Raw genomic sequence first — 6,000 nt, forward strand, 5'->3', positions numbered from 1 at the left:
CATATACATATCCGGGACCTGACGACGTCGACAGACGGCGACGGCAGAAATCAGCCGAGAGTGTCCGCGTTTTTCTGCGCTGCAAATCCCTCAAAAAGAGCTTCCGTCTGCCTTTCTACCACTTCGCGTGTCGCTAAGTGGTTTAGATGAAGTAGTCATTTTTCAAAAAATCTGGCAGATCCCACGCATTGTGGGAATCAATTTCATGCAAATTTCATGCGACAGATTTTTCGCTTTGAGCAAAGCGTTACGAGATAGTTCGACGTATTCGCGTAATTTGAGTAGCTGTGCGCATATTGCGCGCTTACCAGGCACGCCAAGTGCGCTGGAACGCCGCAAACGACGTGGGAGCAGTGGCGTCAGTTTCATCGCCACGAGTTGCGCGCTACGGGGTGGTGATGCGCATATCATACGTAGCGTTCATAGGCGTATTCACGCTAGATACGTAATGTATGTTAGATTAATATAAAAGCGGATAGACGATGCTGCCACCCCAATTTGCGTTTCCCTGACATGCCACTTGTGTAGGGTTTTTTTCCGAAATATTTTGAAGCAAATACGTGACTCTGTGGTCGAACACTTGACTGCCACGTAGAATGTCTTGGTTCCAATCCAGCTCTAGCCCTGATTTTTATTCCTTGCTTGCGTCGGAATATTTAATCCATCTACAACCCCGCCGACCCTAGCACCGCACTTTCTGTGACACGGCTGCTAGGGTTTGCCCCTGGGTCCCCCGCGGCTTAAACTAGCATCTAGCAAATCCTACAATAAAGCCTCTGATGTGCATGTTTTCTTTCGAGGCGATTACTTATGTATACGGTAGTCCAGAAATTTGAGTGAGGAATTTTGCGCGGAGTGCTCTCTGACACTTTACATTTTGAATCAAAGATAGGGGGTTAAGTAGAACGAAATATTTACAAGAATTTAAATTTGAGTAAAACTTTTATTGACCATAACTTACAAAAACGCTTCTCTTTATGGAAGGGCAATCCAAGAAAAAAACACACAAGAACTGCAAAATAGGCGCTAGATGAATTTTTGATGTCTCTTTAAGCAGCAAATAAACTTTGATGCGTACTTAACTCAAACGAAGTGTAGTTTCATGAACATGGAATTTCGTTGATGCCGGCACATTTAACGACTGCTTGAACGAAGCCAAGCAACTGGCCAAAAGCAGCCGGGTACGCAAGGTCCTTGACGTAGTACACACACAAACAAAGCACCAGTGCTTTTTCTAGCGACGTGTTCGGCTGTAGCTTCAGCGTTTTGCTGGGCTCTTTGCCGCATACAAGCTCCTTCACCTCGCCCCACACAATGCACGGGCCAATAATGTCTGCGGGTTAAACCTGGCAAAAATAAAAAGGAGAAATTAAATTGCTACCTGATGGAATGAACCGTTGTCCAATTTCACTTGGTGCAGAACTACAAATTCATGAAAATGATTTTGTCGACAAAGCTCACATTACGACTGCGGCGTTAAATCTTCTGATACATTGCTGAAAACTGAGTAGTGTTAGAAGAATGATGACGTTATGAATTGCTTCTGAAACTTTAGCTCTTAAAAAAACTATCTTACTCACCTCTGAAATTAGGGCCATTTTCGCGAGCCTTCGCCTCAGGTACGCATCCACCTCTGTGTACGGTGGGTCCGCTAAGGACGACACTGCCGCCACTGCAGGCAAAATATTGCAGAGGCGCTTGACATTCTCCTCGATAGTGCTTGAAAATCTCAGTTCACTTTCAAAGGCAAGCTGAAAGAGAAAACGTGGAATTAAACTTCATGAACACTGAATACAGCGCACAATCAGCAAAACTTCGTGGCTCTTTGTTGATTTAATTATAGCGGCATTGGTGGTCAGCAAGGACAGTACAAAGGAATTTTGAAGTCGTAAGGTCAAGTATAGTGCGTACACCGGCAATCTGTTTGAGCACAAATGAAAAAAAGAAGTGAGTGCTCCAGAATAGACTGGACGCCAATAAAATCTTCTCAAATATGGCAATCTGAAGAAATAAAGAGGGACATAAGAAGGTACAGGACTGTCTTACCAGTTCTTCGTTTAGGAAATAAGCCGGTAATACCGCCACTGGTGACGTGCTCCTCAGGATAAAGGATGCTTTTAAAAGTGCCTTCACGCGGGGTGCATCTATTCCGCTTTCAGAATGTCCTTCTTCATCTATTGTCTGCACAGATAAACAAATATAAATTTCACAGCGATAAATATAACTGAGGAAGTAAGACGAGTGCCTCTTTCTGAACCCCATAAACTCCAACAGATCTTGCGAGCTTTTCAATCAAAAGTTGTTCCCTTGACAAACGAACTGCGTTGGCAGAACCGTTAGTCCTTCTCGAGACTAAATGCAGAGAGGTTAACCGTATGTTTGACATCCCGTATGACTCAACTGTAAGCCCCAAAGAAGGAACATTGTCGTGCAACCGTTCATCCATAGAGAGGAACAGCTGCAGGGAAAAAAAAAGATTTGTGCCCGCGGTGGGAATCAAACCGCTGTCTTGTCGGTTGGCAGCCGGGTGAGCTAAGCACTCTTCCGCAACTATAGTGTTTGTGGAAGTAGAACTCAACTCGACTGTGAACACGCGCACTCAGCGTGGTATCTCATACATATTTATCCATTAGAAAGAAAACCGTTAACCTGGAGGTCGTATACTGACCATATTTCGCTGCGAATTTCAGAAACGGCATTCAAAATATTAGCTATTAGTTACACCACTGAGTATCATACGAAGCACTTCATTTTTGTACTCGCGACAGTTTTGTGCTTTTACAGTAGGTCGATTCCACGAAAGATAAAAAAAGTGTGTATATTTGATGTTTCCGATTTTCCTGATAATTTTGTATGTTGTGCACATATGACTGCACAGCACGAAATCGCAGTTCGTTTTCAAATAAAAAAATTTTTCATAACATAAAAATTGGACAAGTGTCGCCGGTTGACGACGACCAGTTTACGAAGAGTGCGTTTTCGTAAATTCGCGATCATGCTGGCAGCTACTGAAGCTATATATTACAAATATCTTTCTTTTTGGCGGAAGTAGAAGTAAAGAGGAAATAGCTCTTATGATTTCATGGAATTCTGAGCAAATTATGTATTTTTAAAAATTCACGAAAAACGCTGCGTTTTTGAAAATCAGTCAAATTTGGGACGCTATGGCTACTTCTGTGAACATCTTAGCTTGTTCATATTTTGCAGCATGAATAGGCCTCTATGTGAATAATGAACCTCTGCATTTGTATTTCTCTAATAATTTTCAAAGTAGTAAATTTTAATGCTCGAAACACCAAAAAGAGAAAAGTGCTCCTCGATTCAAAAATCTATAATAAAAAAAACCCAATCTCAATTTTGTTCAAAGTCCCCCAAAATGTTCTCAAAGGACTGCAGAATGATATTATGAAAAAACATGCTGCATCACTTTTATTAGGACAAAAGCAGAAAATGTCAAACATTGTGTTTCCAGAGCGTGGAGGCTACTGCGTGAAGGACATCTCTAGTAACAAGAAAATACAGTAACACGTCTTTTTTCTTCTCTGTGCTTCGCTAAACAACAGTAATGATCTATTGTCGGAAAGTGGGAACTTTTTTGTAAAGAAAAAAAAGATCGTTCCAATTAAATGCATTTGCGACACCACTTATATTCCTCATCGACGGGCAGCACGGACATTTTCATTCCTCTGGATAATTTTTTTTAAGTAAATGCGCTTACCTATATAAAAGCAACGAAGCTAAACGCGAAATTTGTGTAGCTGAGTCGATCATGCATTGTAAGAATGTGAGAAATCGCAAATAGCGACAGTGGTGAACGGCGAGTACCGCAGTGCAACCTAAGCACAGCAGCCACACATTGTTTGCCAGGCTTTGTCGCTCTGCACGAGAAAATGCTGGGGTGTTGATTGCGTTGGTTACACGCTATATTTTTCACCGCTCGTCGCTCTCCCGCCCGGTCTCGGGATCCGCACCGTGCGGATCGTGTGGCGGATCGAGTGGCCCGCGCTACAAGCACTCGTGTAAACGGTGTAGCATGCGTTAGGCGGACAGGTGCAAAGGGCGGCGCGATAGACGCCCGCCTGAGCAGACGACAGCAACGAGCACGGCTGTGCCAGTCAGGCAAACACCACCTGAGATAGAAGTTAAGCATCCAAATTGTGCTTCACCTTGATGCGATCACTGTCCTACGCTCTGAAGGTGGCTGATAGCCATGACCGAGATTTTGTACGGACTGCCTCATGGTGCACAAAAAGAAAATTCCGCTGCAGCGGAATTTTCGTTATGTAGAAGATATCGTATCGAGTCTCTTTTGCGGAGGGTCATGAAGTAGGATGCGCGCTCAATTCAAGAGGGAGACTAGATCTGCCAGCACTGCTTCAAGACATACAAGGAGATGCAAAACAAAGCAGATGCAATGTAAACAAAACGTGTTTTGTCCGTGGCCAAAACTGCTGCCACCAATCTTCACGTAATCGATTCTTTTTAAACTCTGCGTTGATCACATAAGGTTTGACAACGTACACATTTGGGCCAACAAAAACCACACGTCTTGGCGACCGCTCTCCAGAATTTCATTTCCATTCATGAAGAGACCTTGGCTTTTATACCAATCTCTCAATTCTGGCGCACCACATCATCATAAGAGACGCATGGAGGGAATGCGTTCTTTAGCACTCAAGATATGAATTATACTCAACTGAAATAGATGAAAGAAAAGGAGGCTACAACTGAAAGTGCCTACTGTGGACTGAGGGATGTCTGGCGTGAAGTCGCAAACCACGCAAATGCATTTAATTGGAACGATCTTTTTTTCTTTACAAAACAGTTCCCACTTTCCGACAATAGATCATTACTGTTGTTTAGCGAAGCTCAGAGAAGAAAAAAGACGTGTTACTGTATTTTCTTGTTACTAGAGATGTCCTTCACGCAGTAGCCACAACGCTCTGGAAACACAATGTTTGATATTTTCTGCTTTTGTGCTAATAAAAATGATGCAACATGTTTTTTCATAATATCATTCTGCATTCCTTTGAGAACATTTTGGGGGACTTTGAACAAAATTGAGATTGGGTTTTTTTTAATATAGATTTTTTAATCGAGGAGCACTTTTCTCTTTTTGGTGTTTCGAGCATGAAAATTTACTACTTTGAAAATTATTAGAGAAATAGAAATGCAGAGGTTCATTATTCACATAAAGGCCTATTCATACTGCAAATATGAACAAGTTGAGATGTTCACAGAAGTAGCCATAGCGTCCCAAATTTGACTGATTTTCAAAAACGCAGCGTTTTTCGTGAATTTTTAAAAATACATAATTGGCTCAGAATTCCACGAAATCATACCAGCTATTTCCTCTTTACTTCTACTTCCGCCAAAAGGAAAGATATTTGTAATATATTGCTTCAGTAGCTGCCAGCATGATTGCGAATTTACGAAAACGCACTCTTCGTAAAATGGTCGTCGTCAACCGGCGACACTTGTCGAATTTTCCTGTGATGAAAAAAATTTTTATTTGAAAACGAACTGCGATTTCGTGCTGTGCAGTCATATGTGCACAACACACAAAATTATCAGAGAAATCGGAAACATCAAATATACACCGTTTTTCGATCTTTCGTGGAATCGACCAGTAAAAGGTGCAAGCTCGAATTGACTGTTTTGACACGTATGCTCTACCTGAGCCGCTTATAAAAACACCCTTTCTGTAATTCCTTATAATTTTGCTATAAGATCACAACATGACTGCAACAGAGCTCCATTCTTGCTGCCGCGACTGCTAGCATTACCGAACGCCGAGGCACTGGCTCCACGTACTGGACCGTACGGCAAACTATTTATGCTAGCTTACGGTAACGCAAATATTAGGTAGTTTTCGAATAGGGGCCAGAAAGAAATAGCGTCGAAGCCGCTGCGCATGCGCGAGACCCAAACAGCTTCGTGTTTTGCGTTGGGGACGCCATTTCTCGAATTTAGCGGGAGCTCCAAAGCCTGCCCCAGAAG

The sequence above is a fragment of the Rhipicephalus sanguineus genome, chromosome 2, assembly GCF_013339695.2.
Source record: "Rhipicephalus sanguineus isolate Rsan-2018 chromosome 2, BIME_Rsan_1.4, whole genome shotgun sequence".
NCBI lineage: Eukaryota > Metazoa > Arthropoda > Arachnida > Ixodida > Ixodidae > Rhipicephalus > Rhipicephalus sanguineus.